The 18,156-nt window shown below is 43.3% G+C and overlaps 1 protein-coding gene across 1 annotated transcript in view; it reads right to left on the minus strand.

The window, feature by feature from the left end:
* The window catches only part of sema6bb (sema domain, transmembrane domain (TM), and cytoplasmic domain, (semaphorin) 6Bb), a 122,190-nt gene extending 108,750 nt beyond the window's left edge, over window positions 1-13,440 (minus strand). The window contains exon 1 of the mRNA XM_035653190.1: window positions 12,394-13,440. The gene's annotated coding sequence lies outside the window, so the exon portion shown is untranslated. The remainder of the gene's footprint in view (window positions 1-12,393) is intronic.
* Between the last annotated feature and the right edge of the window lie 4,716 nt (window positions 13,441-18,156).

Here is an 18,156-nt window from a genome sequence, read left to right on the forward strand (position 1 = left end):
ATTGTGTGGTGTGTGGTGTGTGTTGTGTGTGTGTGTGGTGTGTGATGTGTTGTGTGTGGTGTGTGTGTGTGTGTTTTGGTGCATTTGAGTGAATGAAAGACGAGTCCGTCCGGCTGCCACTCCACACTCCCCATTTCCCTCTCCCTGTATACCACTATTCAGGAATCTATTCAATACTTCAAGCTACGAGGATGACAAGCTAAATCTACACAGCTCAGAGATGAGTACTCGAATTGCTGAAAGAGGAAACCTCCCATCAACATCACCAACTACAAAACAAACCTAAGCGATAATCACACTACAACACACCACATCACATAAAACACGCAGTACATTCTCCTACTCCATTATCCCTTCATCTGTTCTTCTAGTTTCCACGACTGTTCATACATTACTTATATAAATCCAATCTGCTCATAACATACTTGTATAACTTTTTCTGCTGCTGCAATAGTTTTATCCATCACAAGAGAAAGAGAAGAAGAACATAAAAATTTAAGGAGTGAAAAGGGACCTATAATCAGCATGCAAATCGAATAGCCCCACTCCCAGACAAACAAAGATAATAATAGAAATAGTAGACTTTTCATGGGAACACCAAAGAGTCTCAAGGCTGCTTCAGCCTGGAATGGCAATCTCAAGGAAGAAGCAAGTCACTGCACACACTGGCAATATACATTTTATCAGTCACAGCGGTGGAACCATACTTGACAATGGCCAGAAGAAATTGCTGAGCTGATGGCCCGTAAAACACAAGAAGTGACTGCGGAGAGCGTAATCAGCTTTCCCGCTTTCCTTTTTGATGAATTTGATGAAAGTGACAAATATATAAATAAGAAGTGAGTGGTCGGTGGACAGTCTAGCAAGGCTGCATTAGGATCTCTGTTTGTTTGTGTGCGTGTGTGTGTTTGTGTGTGTGTGCGCGCATGTGCACTTGTCACATAAAGAGCGTGAAGCATGCTGCCTGTTACAAGCGAGGAGTGTTATTATATTAATGAAGGCTCCTCGCAGCGGCTTGGTCTTTTCTTCTGTGGACTGACTCAGACCTGCCAGACAAATAATCCCCATCACATTTTCTCTGGCCTCATTGTATTAATGCCAGAAGACACTGTTATATTAACATAGCCACCTACCCTCACACACAAGCAGAGGCACACACACACACACACACTTTGACACACAAAACCCAGCCTGTTTGACTACTAAACAAGCAGAGGAAACCATGGAGACACACGCAGAAGACAAAGAGATAGAAGATGAAGATGTTTGGAGCCAGCTGGTTTAAGCCTGCAAGACAGTAAATTAACCATGTGATTAAGATTTGAAAAGCGGCAAAAGAAATGAACATAATGCATCCAATTAACAGAAGAGACAGCAATAAATACTAAGCTTCCAGCAGTCACTACCTCTGCCTTAAAAATAGCTCCAGAGATCGACGATTTTATTGTCATGAATTCACCACTTTAGCATCATTTATCCTGTATAGTTACGATCCATATAGCTGCGCTTGGCGACTTCACCTTTAATGTCAGAGCCTGGGAAAACAGAGCTGAGAGGCAGTAAGAAAGGTTGACGAAGAGAGAGACAGAGTAATTGGTTCAGATGTCTTTAGAGCCTTATCTTATGAAAGGGAACAGAAATCCGAACTAGGCAGCAAACAGCCCCTGAGCTTTTCCCTCCATTATAGCGTGATCCTGGAGCTGTCCTCCTATTACGGCCTTAGCCCCGCAGAGCTTCAAAGCTACTTTGTTGTGGCCGTTAATGGTGCTGATGACAGCAGAGAGGATCTCTATGCCAGGTGAAGCGACCTGAGCCAAAAAACAGAGAAAAAGAGAGTGAAAAAATAAAATTAAATAATTATAAAGACTGCCCACCAGAGAGGCGCGGCACTGTCCGGCAGGCAGGCGATAACAACTAAAAAAACCTCACTCCAGAATAACTGCCATCTTTAACATTTGGCAGGAACAGTGCTCACTAGTGTTTCTGTAACTGAGCACTCAGCTCGCCCCCTCAGGGTAGCACAATTAAAAAACACACTCACTGAGAGTCTTCAATAACGCAAAAATTGAGGAGAAAAAAATTGCTCCATTATGAGTTAGGAGCATTCTGGGAAGGCAGGAGGCATATCTGGAAGCTCAGTGATTGGCTGCATGTTTCTATGATGATTTGGGTTATTTTGGCCAATTCCTCTGTTTACTTGCTATTACAGCAACAACATGGCTTTTATTGCTATTGTTTTCCAGCAGGTATGCAAGTGGAAAACCTCAGTCAAGCTTTTAACAGCACCCTTAATGTTTCATGGTACATGACATATCTCAGGCCTGCTGCAAGAGCTGGCTCTCAGGCATTTTCTTGTCTTGTTTATTATTTCAGTTTAGACTGTAGGATCGAGTTTCTGTGCTGCTGCTGCTGCTGCAGAGAGCCAGGGGAGAGCGTGGCTGGTTTTGAAATAAAACAGACAGAACAAGCAAGGCTATTTATAAGAAGCAAGCGGATAATTGTTGAAAAGGTTAGAGCAGCCACAGCAGGTAACAAGTGAGCTGCGTGTTGATGCTCACAACAGGATGTCGAGGCAGCGCAGTGATGATGTCGCCAGGTAAGGACAGCAGTTGCCATGAGAGTCAAATCAGGTTACTGATGAGGAGTCAAAATTAGTACACTGTGAGCCCAGAAACAAGCAAAGTAGAACCAACACTTTTGGCATGATTAAAAGGCTAACATGCAGACATTTTAATCCCACGAGGTGCCACAGCTCCTCACACTATATTTAGAAAAGCAGCCAATAAACAAATACAGCAAAAACGCATAATAACAGCAACAAACACAATGTTTCCGTTTACCACATAGCGGACAAATCCTACAGTAACATCCTATAATTGGGATAAAACAACTGAGCGCTCAAATGTCAAGGAGGAGGATTAGAGACATGTTTGAAGTTTTGTCACATCAAACACACACCAGTATAAACTGGAAAAGAGAAACTTTTTAAATAGTTCTTGTGTTTATTTAGACTGTCTACATGCACAGAACTTCCCACACTGGCAGAGACACACAGACAAAGATGCAGGATGCACCTACATCAGCGTTGGGAAAAGAATACAGCAAATATGAGCAAGAAATGGAGCAAAAGAATTCAACAGAGGAGCGTTGTGGTTGCCTAAACAGACATGTTTAAAATAATGTGAGTTAAATGGACATATCCATGGCATGAACACACATTCCACCAGTAGGGGAAGTGATTGTTTTTGATTATTTATGTCTTCATTCACTCACTCACATATTTGCCCATATTTGTGCTTGATTCACTCAACATTCATTCCCTCCTCATATGCCCTCCTCCTTGTCCCCAATGTCCCCTCAGCCTGCCTTGCTCAGCAACCAGAGAAACTAAACTACTCAAGCTCAGAGGCCCAAAGGACCATGTTTCATTTGATGACAGAGGCTGATAAATGTCTGACGGACTGCCAAACCCCGGGATGTGCTACATGAGTCAAGCACAAACACTCCTCCGTCGTGCAGATATGCATTTGCACACGTATCCATCATCGCCACGTGGGAGGTGTGTGTGTCTGTGTGCCCGCGTTTGTGTGTGGCACTCTGGTCCGAGCAAGAAAAGCCTTAAAAGTGTCCATCTCAGTGGCGCCATGGGATGATAGAGGTGGCCAAGCTGAGGCTCCGGGGTTGGAATGATGAGGTAGGAGGATGTGGGATAATTCTCATGTTTAGAGCAAATCAAGCCGCTAAGAATGGGACCCTGAATATACACTAAAGGATCAACTGACTGGATATCACATCAACACGCACAAAAACACCCTTTCCTGTCTTTTGCCTTCTCCTTCCCACAGAAACGAACATGTGAGTGAACAAGCGAATGAAAGCAAAGGGTGAAGCCTGGCCTGAGCTCTGAATGTCACAGTCAGTCATTGCAGCCTCCCTCTTAGTGATGCAGACAGAGAGCCATTCTGATTGCCCCACCAGTCAAGCCAAGGGGTGAAAAACATTTACATGCAAATACGAATGACCCACTAGCTACTGTGAGCACGCTAGCTATGGTATTCTGAATGCACAGCAACCACAGAAAATCCAGCACAGAGGACTTGCCAATCAACAGCTCTATTGTAACAGCACCCAGGCTTTAGAAGTAGCGGTTATGTGTGTAGGATATCAATTATATTTTGCTTTTGTGGCTTATTGGTTTGTAGTTACCATTGTTGCCACTCCTTGTATGAAGAGAAATCAATGTTAATGAATTCAGACCAGGAACATATTGTACTGTATTAACAGATTTGCTGTGAGGAAGCTTAAAAATCCTTTCCATCATTTCCACCTAACTCCTCAGTATACAGACCATCCTCACAGAATCCACTCATCTCTGACAGCAACGCTAATACCATGTAATCAACCATCCACTCTCAATTTGAACAATTATAATCCATAACCCATCAGAACAAAAACGGTTCTCTGTCATATTGAAGTGGTTAGTATCAGGGGACAGATTGCTGGTGGACTGGCTGGGTCTCCGGGGGTCTTGGACAAGGGGAGACCCTGGCTCTCTTCCTGGCTGTCACCCACGGCTGGGATACTTGGATCTGGAACCCGCCTGCTGTCACCAGACCTGTTGCCTCCAGATGGGTCCTGGGTCTGGTTTTGTGATTCCCGCCCTCAAAGAACACACTCTGTCCTCCTCCTCCTACACTCCTTATTTCATCTCTTCACCTTCTTATCAAACTTCACCTTCCCTTCATCTCTTCTCCACTCATTAACAAAGCCGAATCACCATTCTTTTATTCTTTAACCTTGACATTCAGCTTTTAGCTCCGTGCGACACTTTCATCTCATCTCTCAGTCATTGGCTCCAGTTTCTTGGCTAAAATCCCCTCTGAGTGTGTATGTGAGTGCATGCACACATGCTTAGGAGATGAGCAGACGCACCGCACAGCAAGACCCCTTTGATTCGGCACAGCAGACACCCACAGCGAGGCTGTACATTAATTGGTGCTTCTGAGCCGTTAATTTAGGCAAGTACGTTCAAGGACCCACTTTCCTTCCACTTTCCAACAGCAACAGAGGCTGAACAAGCATCCTCTCAAGACTCTTCCACTATTTTCCACTCTCTCCTTCTCTCAGCTCGTGGCCTTCTCTCTGCTTGATGCCTCTCTTCTTTTCCCCATTACCTTACAGTTCAGCTTCACCCGTCAACAATCGACACGCCGCTGCCCCTTCTTGCCTCTCCCACTCTTCACCCTCTCTTCACTCCACCATCAGCGAGCGAAGAGAGACAGCAGGTCACAGTCTCTGCTCCGTCCCTCCACTTCGCCAACTGCCCCTGCGCCCAGTGCCAGCAAGCCAGAGTTTTCTTTTTGTTTTTTCAGCATGACTGCCTCCCCCAGGTCACTGAACGCGTTAAGCTGTTAATTACCTCAAAGCACAAAACAAGTGGTAGCTTGGCAGCAAAAATTAACAAACATTTACTCTTTTTTTTTTATAGAGTACAGTCACAAACTTAAAACCAGAACACCAGTGAGACAAGCAGAGACCACAGCAACAATAGTCAAAGCTGCAGCCACAGTAGTAAACAACTCTGTCCACAGCAGTTACAGACAATGGCAATGAGAACATTCTCATTTTATTTTTGCTGCTTCTCTGCGACCATAAAACTACAGGATAGAACCATTTGGGCTGGAAGTTCCCCTAAGAAATGAATCAGCTCTAAAACAGCAGCAGGATAATACCAGTCTGGCCCACAGGGCATGGTTTCTTCAGATTCACGCTGTGCTGATGCGGGAAATGATTCAGGATGTGTGTGACCAGCATCCTCTCCGCAATGTCTCCCACCATACAGTAGTTAAACTCTGCCTTATTAGTTATCCGCTTAGTGATCATAGCAACCTGGCAAGGGAAATGAAACCGAGGAGGTGTACAAAGTGTGTCTGGGAGTGCTATAGTAGAAGTAAGTGTTGCTATTTATATCATGTCAGAGAAGAAAAATAATAAAATTGCAGTATGGCTGCTGGCACTGAATATGCTGCTTCAGGCTTTGGGCTTGTGGTAGCTTGTTACTTAGCTATGAGTGTGTCTGGGAATATGCAAGTGTGCGCCTCAATGTGCCAGTGTGTATTCATGTATTCCGGGTGGTATATGGGACCAGCCTGTCCCTCTCCCTTCCTGACCCCTCATTAGTCTCTTCTCTTGTTAACAAACTGGGGCTCTGCTGACACTAAGACTTCATAAGAGTGTGAGAGACAGAGAGACGACGAAGTGTGTGTGTGTCTGTGGGAGAGAGAGAGAGAGAGAGAGAGAAAGGGAGTGAGAGCTATGTGAACGCAGATTAATGACAAGCAAACAGGCCGTGAAAAACATTCAGCTCACACACACGGTTTATTCGTGTCCAGGAAGCAAGAGTTGGTGTCCTTCTCAGTCATGTCTGTCTCCCACATTATCACTCATGGTCCGCTGCCAGCAGGATGGAGTTTATACTCATGGAAATGTCTCTTTTTAACTGCTGCAGAGAATGGAAGAATCCCCTGCGTCTACCTTATTCAAATATAGGAAAAGACACATACACGCAAGAACACACTCCCCCTGTGGAGGTACAATAAGCCTACATGGAATGCCAGTTTTACCAACGGGAAGCATCTTTATTCAACAGCCACTTGGCCTTTGGTGATAGCAGCTGCATTCTTTGTTCCTGTCATACTGCGCCACCTCAGGCTTACACAACATGATATCGCTCCGACTTCTCCAAGACATTCTGTCACAGTTAAAGGGCATAGACAAAAAATATTGAAATCATAGACTTTACAAACTCCGAGGAATGACTAGCCCGTGGCTGCCGATGAGCGCTACCACCAAGAGAGAGAATTTTTTTAAAGAAAAATGAAAGAGCGCTTATTATTGACTATATCGGGCTTCCTTCTTTGAACTCCCTCATCTATTCTGGCTGCCTTGGCATTGCAATGGATGTGTAAAAGCCATGAAGCAGACAGAGAGATGAGAGTGAAAGGAAGACAGGACTGGAAAAACAAGTGATTAAAAGATAAAAGGGAGAGAGCAGATGATGAGGGAGCAGCAGTGTGTGATTAAATGGCGGAGGTGGTCCCGTTGGGCTATAGCCCTTATTGCATTTTAATGGGGGGCTGGATGATCCTTGACCCTTTGTGAGGCCGCGGTAGCACCTTAGTGAGGATCAAACTGCCAAGCCTGACGAACCCGCCCCCCGGAGGGCATCTGGGCCATGAGAATGAGGTGTGTGTTGTGTGTGTGTGAGGGCTTGCAGGGTCACCGGCAAACGTGTTTATCCTGCTGCTATGGCAACCCCAGCACTAGCCTTGGGCAAATAACAACAAGAAAAGCTGTACGTGTGTGTGTATGTGAACACGAGAGAAAGACGCTGTGAAGAGAGGATTTAAAAAGGCGAGGTGTGTGATTTAATATAACGCTTAAATTCATACATTTCAAAGAGTTGTCCCAACACCCCCCCCTCCCCTCCCTCTCTTCCCCCAGTGTGGCAGGCCTGCCCCTCAATCATCAGGCCCTCCTTTTCACCTTCTCTTTCTCCCAGCTCCACATGCTAAGTGGGAACATTGTTACGGTCAATTTGTCCCATTCAGGGTCCCAGTGGGCAGTGTCCCTGCCCTGACAGCCTGCAGACAGAGACCACACTGCCTGAGAGGCCTTGACATCAAGGTCCAGAGGAGACAGAGAGGGGGAGTAGGGAAGAAAGTGCAGGAGAGTAAGAGGGGGGGGTGAAACAGGAGAAGAGAGGTAATGAGGGGGAGCAAGCGGTGTGGAGGCAGAATGTGCGGAGGAAAACAAGCAGGAGGGAATGCTGAAGAGAAAGAATGACAGAAAAAAAAAAAAAAAAAGAGGCTGGGGTGCCAGGTTTAACACAAGGCCCCAGACTCGACCAGTCTGTCAGTCTCGGGCCAGAATGATGTAGATGACGACAGCTCTGCACCCACAGAGGACACTTCTAATACAACTGCCTTAGTTTGGCCTAAACCCAGAGAAATACAAGACAGACTGGACAGGCTCAGGAGAGGCTAAAGGAAACACAGGTGTTCATGCACATATGTTTGCTCCAATATTGAAATGTAATTAGAATCAAATGCTTACCCTTAGGACTAATTTTTGCCAATGAGAAACTTGGCAAAAATTGGCCAAAAGGGACATTAAAAGGGTTTATTCACTCCCGTGCTTACCTCTAGAGGCATGCACAGTTTTTATTGGAAATACTGTTTGATGAAAACGGTTGACAGCGTGTTGGTTATTAACAGTAATAGAGGCACCTTTTTCTTAAAAGACATGCTACATTTGAATCTTGAAAAGACATTTTTATGGCTATGAGTACCAGACATAAAATTCCATGGTGGACGGAGAAATCACATAGAGTCCTAAAACCAGATCTTCATGATTACATATTGTACCACTAGATACAGTAAGTGAAAGTATGGTTTTCGAAACTGACCTTTTAACTTAAGTCTCATACAAAGCAGCGAGTAAAACAACACTGACTGCAAAGTGGACTTTAAGGGCTACTTGAGCAGTTGTATTGCATTTTCATAAAGTTGGAGAGACAGACTAAGATCAAATCACAGCAGCGGAGGCCAAGATGTCCTGACTTTTAGTCCACGGTAATCCCCAAAAACGCTGTATCCTACTTTTCACATAATGCAACTCAATATCGTCTTTCCTTAGATACCCCCTGCCTCTTAAATGACCCCCTTTCAAACTCCACACCTTCAGATTCTAACACGGGCTTTCTACTACAAAATAACCTTAATTAAATTGCTAAATTGGTGGTGTGTAGGTACCGGAGAAAAGAGAAAGTAAAGAGAAGGGTTTATTTCTGAGGAGAGAGAACCCTGGCTTTAATGTTGAATCCAGGTTTCTACATATGTTCTGCAATCAGAAAAAAAGCCCATTAATGAGGTAAAATGGTATATCCTCACTTTGGCCAGAACTTGTCTGGCAAATGAAGCTTTGCCTGACTAATCTATGATCTTAATGTCTACGCTGGAGCCTCCCCGGGCCCCCACAGGTGACGTAACCCCCGGCAGGGTGCAGTGGGGAGGTGGGGGAAGAGGGATTAAGTCATTGTGTAAAGACACCTGTTATTTTAGCACATAGGGCACAACACTTGCTCCGAGGCAAGGGGTGCAGAGCGGCTGTTAGCGTCAGAAACGAGGCACAAACAGGGCGCCCATTCAACCGATGCTGGACAGTGCTGAATCACACTTGTATAGGGCACAGACAGACTGACTCACACACATGCACACACACACACAAAGTCCATACAAGACAGGAAGGCAAACAGACACAATGTGATCAACAATGTCCCTTATGTTTCTCTCTGATAGACATGGGCAAACTCTCACTCCGTCTTTCTCTCTCTTCTTAATGACCCACACACTGACACAATAACACGCACACACAAACAATTCTTCAGACTAATTGGTGATGCAGACTTCGCAGTAAAGACAGCGGGGATCTGTCAAGGGCATGTGTGTACGTTGGGATGTTGCAGATCTCCCCAAATTAACTAACTTTATAATAAATCACTGGGCACTGCTAGCCAAGGATTAGCCATGCTCCAGTGAGCAGTTTGTTAAGCTGCGAGGAGAAGCACTGAGGATGAAAAAAACATGGCCAAAAACTGACATCAGCACTGGGACCTTCGAATGGTACAAACCCCCTGCCTGGTTTCCTAGGCACACAGTCAGCCTTGTTATCGGAGTTCTCCATTGACATAAAATCCTGCTCCTATATTAGGCTTTGACTTGGAACTATTGCTTTTTTTCCTGTTGGGGTTTCTCCACTAATCACTTTTAGTGTTCAGGACTTCAGCTCTAACATCAGGTACACTATTCCTTCGATTGCTTTCCTTATGTTTGCCTTACATGTCTGTGCAATCTTGCCCCCTACTGAGTCATTTCTTTTGGCAGGAGTATTGCTTCCTACAGTCTGGTTATTTATATACTGACTGAGAAAACATTTATCCCCTCTCCCTTGCCTGCAAAACGAAATTAAACTCTTTTGAGGAAGTTTATTATAAAATCATTCAATATCATCAAAAAAAAGTAGGTTTATGAAACTATTACACAGTTAAACCTTGACAAAAAAGACTGATAACTCTTTGTTGCTCACAGTAAATGGACTGCACTTACATGGCGCCTTTCTAGTCTTTCTATCACTCAAAGCTTTACATTATGTCACATTCACCTATTCAAACGCATGCATACACTGATGGCAGAGGCTGCCATGCAATGTGTTCATCAGAAAAAAACGAATCCCATTCACACACCGATGGCAGAGCATTGTGAGCAGTTTAGGATTCTGTATCTTGCCCAAGGACACTTCGACATGCAGTGGGAGGAGCCGGGGATCGAATCACCAACCTTCTGATGTGCTAGCGCTCTAACTCCTGAGCCACAGCTGCCTCACAACTGTAAAATGAACAGTATATGCATCACATACTGTAAGGTCTATCTCTTGATCATTTTGTTTCTCTGATCTTGTTCACAACCCTGTGTTGCCCTTGGTGAAACTAATTTTTATTTTGAGTAGATGTTATCTCAAAACTTTCCAACAATGACTTAAAACACCAGCAAATGCTGATATTCTTCTATTCTCAACTCTCACAAAGTGTTTTGTCCTTCACTTCTAAGGAAATGAAAACTAGATCCGGTACAATGAGAAGATCTGAGATGTTATCAGACAGGTATTTCCTCTGTTGTCTATTAATTCATTCCCTCTGATAGCATTTCTCTTGTAATTACAGCTGGTGCAATGGGCCTACAACAGGATGTCAGCACATGAGAGGAAAGGGGGCACCGCTCCTCCTCTGTCACCCCAAAGAAGCTGCAACACTCAGATAATTAGACAATATTTAGTTTATGATCATCTTTCCTTTCGTATTTCATCTTAACTTCTTCCCATTCACCACATACTGTATCTCCCTCATTTGCACTGCTGTTACTGTAAAAGAAAAAAGAAAAAAGAGGTCTGAAACCTAGCCTGGTGCAGTACATCATTCCCTGATGTAGCATCTGAGCAGCAGGGAGGAAGGATCTATGTGTAACCTGCAGCAGCACCCCTGAGCCCCCAGCTGTCAAAGTGGGTGACAGCCCAGAGGAAGAGGAATTAAAGAGGCTCTTGTCCTCCAAGGCTGATTGACACAGTCAGAGCGACAGAAAGGTTAGTGGAGGTGCCGGTATTCCCTTGGCTGAGTCTACCCTTGCACTGGACAAGAAGGACTGTCTCACTTTCTTTAGATGTGCCTTTCTCTCTCTCTTCTCTCCCCTCACACACACACAGTAGGGCTCATTATAGGAATGCTCTGACCCTTAGGGACTTCACTTACTTCTCTGTCTCTCTTTCCAGTCCACAAACCTCGGCATTGGACAAAAGGCAGCTGAAAGGCAATTTGAATTTGAAACAGGGGCCACAACAAAAAAACATGCAGCTCCCAAAACGGTGAAACTTTAGGAGACTTGGAGCCAGCTATCGAGGGTGAGCTGTCCTTGCACAAAAAGCTAAAAATGTGATCCCGACACTATCCAGCCAACTAGCTGAATGTACTGTAAAGATAGCATCTACTGCAGAGGGAGAGGGAGGGATGGCAGAGCCTGAAGGAGGGAGTAGCGGACACCAGGGGCCCAGCGGGTAGGACTCTAAAACATACACAACTGCCAGCAGATAACATACAATCACACACCATACAAACAACAAGCACTCACACACAAGACACAGAGAGAAAGGCACCTTTTAACCAATCCCCTGGAGAAGACACATGCAGTCTGTTTCCACAGTTGTGCAACTCACTGGATTTGAAAATTAGGTTTTCTAGTTATGATGTAAATCAACCTTAATGTCAAAAAGGGGAGAAATTCTTCTTGACACAGCAAAGGAAAGTCCCAGCTTTCTCAGATGAAACAGTTCCAAAAGGAAAACCTGTTTAATTAAGGTGGGTGACACTGAGGTGTTGTGACAGTACCAAAGCTGTAAAGTAACAAATGATCATGGTCATGGCCATTTTCAATCACACGATCGGAGTCGTGTCAATATCCAATCAATAGATGGATGGTGAAGTGCCTCTTCGGGCTCCAGAAAGCTGCTTGTTTTCTGCGTGGCTGCAAGCTACGCAGTATGAAATTGAGAATTATACAATGAAACCTACTGTAAAGCCAAGATGCCAAAGATTACAGATCAGCTATTGTGTATTGATTTAGTTCGCTGAACCAATTCCCCCACAATTAAATTCCTTCATGTTGTCAGAGGCAATGCAATTTATCCAAAGCATCAAGGCGCGACAGAGCCAGTGCCCCCGGAGCGCACCACCACCACCCACCCACCCACCAGAGACCTCCACACCGGACAGTTCGGGTCACTTACCTCTGGTTATCGGGAGGGGAAAGGTGCCGCCGAGGCAACGACAGTATGAGTCGATTGTGAGTCCCGCTGGATACAACAAAAATCCGAGAGTGAGATCAGAGGAGAGAGGAGGCTCGTTAGTGCGTTTCCCAGATCCTGTATAGGGCTTTGTAAACTACTCCTCCCTGTCGCACCTGTCTCTGGCAAAAACTGATTCCGTACGCCGGCCTGACATCCCTAAGACAACTGTCTCAGGGGTTGTGTGTCCGTGCCCCCCTGCTAGTTTCAATACAGACACACACAAACGGCACCACCTGTCCCCGGTGCAAAACAGCCCACAAAGAGCTTCTATGTCGCGCAACGACACATGGCATTCCCCGTTAGTCTCTGCAGCAATACTCCCTCACACAGACAGCCGTCCGAGATCCCCAAGTAATCTGGAAACGCTGGAAGCAGTGAATGATGAAAAGGAGAACGCAATAACAACCCATCCGGCACACCACCGGCACCAAACCAACTGCAACGTTTGGAAATTACATCTGCCGCTCTCGTTGCTCGCCCAGTTGTGTTATCAATCTTCCGTCCCCACAATAGTTGGTCTATTTCGCCGCTGCGCACGACTGCTGCTCTGTCATTGCTGCGTCTTTTCCACCCCGGGTTTAACTGAAAGAAAAGACTGTCCTTCTGCCTGTGTGTGCGCCCCGCTTCCACGCAGAGTCAGACTCGGGATCCGGCGCAAAGTACCATTCATCGGTTTATTAGAAACAGTTCCTGTTCCTTGAGCTCCACTCGGGAGCTTTTTGGTAAGGTGGGAGGACCACGGCGTTTGTCTTCTAGCGGTTGTGTGAGCTACAGCATCTCCAGCACTGCTCCCCGCTGTCATCCACAAGAGACTCCTAAAGCCCTGTTAGTGCCAAAACCTGAAGCAGAATGGCGCAGCGACTGGAATGGAATTGATTAATGACTAATTGGGTTTAATTCTAGAGCCGTCCCTAAAAAAAATCCCTAAAAAAAACCCACCTCATGAACATCAAAGTCAAGCTCATTGCGGCAAACACTTGCGCACTGTGTGTCAACTAAATGTCACGGTGGCAAAATGAGAAGCTGAGAAGACGGCTGAAGCACCGGGGGCGCACACCAGAGAGAGAGCAATGTTCTTGGGTTAACTTTATTCCAAGAAGCCTTTATACCTAAAATACAAACAGCACACGGTTTAGAAAAAAGGTCTGAGCGCGTACACTTGCGGTGCTGACGTTCAAAATCAAATCACAAGGCGGATTCAAAGGAGTTCCTCGGTAAAAGTGAGCATTTATTGCGGTGGAAATGTGGAAAGTACCTGAGAGAGAGGGAGTCGCTAGGAGGGCAGACAGTGACCTCCGAGAGAGGTGATGATAAATCATGATCAAAGACAAGCAACTGTCTAATCAAGATGCAGAATATTTTATTTTATTTATATGTGTTACATTTTGTTGTGGTTCACTTAAGAACATATGAGCAAATGTAAGCATTTACAGTAACAGTAACAATAAATATTAGTAAGAAAGCACAACCACTTAGTGATTTGTCCATTTGCATCTACTTTTGTTATTTGATGTCATAGATTCAGCATAAATATTTTATAGGACACTTAAGTTAGAACAATTCGTTTTAATTACAGTCCCTGAAAGTCCAATTTACTGAACTCAATGAACTTGAAAACTGTTTCTATCACTTTAAGGTTAAGGTCTTTCTGCATGTCTCATTGAGCCTAAATTAACACAACAGAGGAATAATTTAGTCTAATTAAATCTCAATAAGCCTCCAGCCAAATGTAATAGTTGCTTTATTTCACTTTGGGGTTTGAAATCGGTGTTAAATCAGCTGCGTTTTTAGTGACACTCTAAATCCTCATGCTGACCTTAAACAGGAATTTCAAAGGCTTGTGAAGGACTTAATGTCAAAATTACCACATGGAAAAGTATTTACAGCACTGTCAATGGATAAAGCCGGTGCTGTGTTATATGTGTAAAGGAGTTAACACCTAGTGGACCTCTCCATAAAACTGCTGGGAGCCAATGCCACTTTTAAGCTTTGATTCATGCATAATTAATTCGCAGAAATAATGACTTCTATAGGCTTGAGGGCTCATGTATGTAGCTTACCATCTTAATAAATCTACTCGCAGCCATCTGACAGCCTTTCTGATACAATCTGCTGGTGCTGCCGAATCAGCTGATCATCTTTGGGAAAAAAAACAATAAAATCCCCTGCTATTAGACTACTGAATATAAATTAGCTTAAGGTTATTCAAGATTCAAATCCACAAACATATTTTTGGATAAGATACTGCTACATTATATAAATGTCTTTAAATAATATATTTTGGAAGCTGTTTCAAAAGAAATGCCAGCAGGCTCTTAAAGGCATGTTCCTTTTTTTAATCCACTGACATTTTGTGAAGCTTATATTATGGCCTACTCTTGTCATGACATGTCATTGACATTGATTTTATTGTAGGACACTGTTTTGGTTTGCTTGTTGTTTACTGTTTTGTTTTTGGTCTTATCTTCCTTTACACAGCCAAAATGTGCCTGTGCCAGCACTGTAATGCTTATTAACATTATTCATCCTGCTTACCTTATCATCCCATGCTGCCTGTGACTTTGTAGCCTCCACAATTAAAACTTAAAAAGAAAAGTGTCCTTTGTCCAGAGGAGATATGCTGAAAGTCTTAGTACAGGCTGACTGTGGTTACAACAGACATTGCTCTGACAGCAGTATCATTATTCAGGTAGAAATAGTTTCACCAACAGTCGAATAATGATGAGTTCTCCCTACATTCTTGACTTATGTCCCTCTATTGCTCTCACATACAAACCAGCATGCTTGTGTGTCTGTTATAATCTAAACCAAGGTGTCTTTTCATAACATGCCATCAAGGGCAAGCTAGCTTCAAGTGTCTGGGATGAAAGATCCATAATACACACAGTGAAATGTGTTAAGTTAAGTCAATGAAATTATATAAAAACGTCCATCAATACAATCTGTTACCTAAAATGAAGTGTGAAGATGGGTCTGGCTATGTGAGACTAAACGTTAGCTAACATAAAGCACCATGCCAGTCATACCAGACTGAGGTTGTGTCGACAAAACACAATATGTATTTGAGCAAAAATGTGTTTTATTACCAATAAAGTCCACTTTTCCATTAAAGGATACTCAAAGTTTTTAAGTACCTATTTTTTACTCACTCTATCAAACCGACACAGTTAGCAACTAGTTGGCATCTAGAGGGCCTGACCTTTCCTTCAGGAGTTGGTGGAGAACAAAATCAGAGCTAAAAGGAGGGAATATTGGATTTACAACTTGTTCACACTGCCTACCTGAGCAGCTTTTTATTACACCGCCATGTAAACAGATTAGGAGCAATCACATTGCCCGCTGCCCACTCCCCCCAGCAGAAATATACAATGGAAGGGGTCTGTTCATAGTCATATTGACAATATACCAGCAACCTAAACACCTTTCCCAACAGTTTCAATGTCTATACCTGTAAAATGTGTCACAGACATGGACAAAAATATTAATGTATTTTTTTAACTCAACACTTCCTGTATCTGTTTCAGATTAAAAGCTTTCTGGTGTTTCTGTGGACAGAATCATGTGTTATTAATCATATGTTATGCATATGTAAACAAGGCTTTTATTGTATGGAACTTATCAAAGTGAAACTCAGTAGGGCTGACAGCATGAAGCTGAGACACTGTCATTGTAAACACAGCACGCGTACCAGATGAAGCTGTAGCCGTCACTCGCTGCTCAGGTAGGCAGTGTGAACCAAGTGTTACATCAGCTGGCCAGATACACAACTCCAATTAAATGCTAACATGCTTCTGTCTGCCTGATGTGTCAATTGGCAACTGCAAGTTCCCTTGATTAACATTTATAATGAACTATTGGCAGAAATTGAATAAAATATTCATAGGTATGTTTTCATTAGTGTATAATCACCTGAATATAGTTGTGTGGTGTAATTGTTGTGTTTTTGTTACCTTAAAATGAACCGTTTTTTATCTACAGACGCTGCTGGTCGCCTTCCATGGAGTCCGCCATGTTTCTACAGTAGCCCAGAAGGGACAAACCAGACACATTTTCAGGGGATTTGTGCCCACCATAGCCTCTCATACACACTTCATAGCCTGTTCTCATTCCCAGATTGTCAAATACAGACGTGAGCAGTGTTCAGTTGGTTGCAATCTGCAGTATCAAAGTCAAAGTCAAAGTCAGCTTTACTGTCAAGCTGACTTTGACTTGGACTTTGATAGTTTGACAGTATACCCGCCAGATTTAAATTCTAAATACTGGTCCATAAACTTAATAGATTATACAGTGTTCTTTACAAATTGTTTCCGCTGCCCCCAAGTGGCCAAAAAAAAATCTGTTATTGCATGTTTAAGTATATATTTGAAATGCTGCAGTGTTAATCAGTAGATACAGGGAGGACTTCCACAGCGACTCTCAGTGTATGTACTGTAGCTACTACGTCTCTATTGTAATATTGAACAGCTCTCCAAAACATTTTTATTTTTAAATCCCCAGATTACCTTTATTATTCTGTTTCCAGCTGCTTTGCATAGAAATGATTCAGGACACAGAAACTTTGAGCCACGTTGATTCAACAAAAGAACTTATGCCATGTTATCTCCTGTCAAAGTTTGTGTGCTGACAATAAATAAATAAATATTTGTTTTGTTCATCTGTTTTCCTTTCATCCCACTCGGTCTGTCAGAGCAGGCAGGCAGTAGACCTGAGCCAGATAAAAAGGAGAAGAGCTGCCATGAGAAAGCGAGAAGCTTAGCAATAGAACTACAACCTTTGATGGAGGATGCACTTTTTAATCTTTCAGCAGCGTGGGGAAAAGGGGAAGGGCAGCACAGCCGTCCTCCCCCCTGAGGTGGGCTACAGTAAGAAAGAAGGAGAGGAGAATGGTGTGTCTGTGTGTTAGTAGGATGAACTCTTCACAGCAGGAGCTTTTGTCCTCTAACTTCCAAGTCAGCAGAAATATGAATGCAAAAAAAAAAAGCCTCAGTCTCCAGTGTGACCATTTTCCATCCCACCAAAGTAATCACATGGTTCACCAAGCTGCGAACAAAGACTCACAGGCTGTGCACAGGGCTCATGTGATCAGACGTAGGAACTTCACAGGCTCAGTCACTATGAAGACTCAACTTAGCAAATGGAGCCATTTAATAAGTGGTTTCATTTCTAGCTTTAAGATGACAAATTCATTAATATTAACAAACCCATAAAACATTTAAAGCACCAAATAAATCAGTTTGAAAATAAATTGAATTCAAGTGGGATATTTGACTTACACTGTTGGAGAGTGAAACAGTGACAGTGAAACTGAGTGCTGTAATTTGTAAATGACAATCTTGTACAACCTTAAATGTTAAAACAGTGAGTTGTAAACCTGTTTATGTTTCATATTCTGTATGAAATTACCAATCTTTTACATACAGTTTTCCTTAATGTTGATGGGATTAAAAGATGTTTACTTTCTGAATTAAGAACATTATTATCACTGTCTGCTATGAAGGATCAAATTAAGGACTGACTTTAAAAAACAAGTTTGATACAACAAAGTCTATTAAAAAAATGACAGTAGTTGGATGACTTGACCAAGGTGTTTTTGCCCTGTGTAGACCTGTGTGTTCGGTGATCTGACCACAAGTGGACATCTCTAATTTTAGCATTTTGTAGCTTTAACTTTGCTTGATTGCTGGAAACATTAACAACATTTTC

The sequence above is a fragment of the Morone saxatilis genome, unplaced genomic scaffold, assembly GCF_004916995.1.
Source record: "Morone saxatilis isolate NCDOM2014 unplaced genomic scaffold, NCSU_SB_2.0 Contig12, whole genome shotgun sequence".
In the NCBI taxonomy this organism is placed as follows: domain Eukaryota; kingdom Metazoa; phylum Chordata; class Actinopteri; family Moronidae; genus Morone; species Morone saxatilis.